Raw genomic sequence first — 376 nt, 5'->3', positions numbered from 1 at the left:
CATTTTGAAGTTCATACATAAACAACACAACAAACCCACACACAATTACAAAGAACAATTGACAACCAACGAAAATGGCCAAAAAATTTAATATTTCGATATTCATCTCCAACAACACTTCAGTTTTCAATTAAGGGAAACACTTTATCATGACACTGTGAATATATCAACCAATTTACCAGGTTTTGAAAAACGTTTAGAAAACGTATAGATTCCAATTATCTTGAAACGTTTTCTTTTCTGTGTATTCTAGTATGGATGAGAAACATGAAGAAAAGAGAGTATAATATGTGCTGGTGTGGGAGTGTGTGGAATGAAAATGTGGGGGAGAGGGAGGAAGGAATCATTGATGAAAGGTGTCATAAGGTAATAATAA

The sequence above is a fragment of the Penaeus monodon genome, chromosome 20, assembly GCF_015228065.2.
Source record: "Penaeus monodon isolate SGIC_2016 chromosome 20, NSTDA_Pmon_1, whole genome shotgun sequence".
Classification (NCBI taxonomy): Eukaryota; Metazoa; Arthropoda; class Malacostraca; order Decapoda; family Penaeidae; genus Penaeus; species Penaeus monodon.
The sequence above is the reverse complement of the archived record's forward strand: the minus strand, read 5'-3'. Positions refer to the sequence as shown.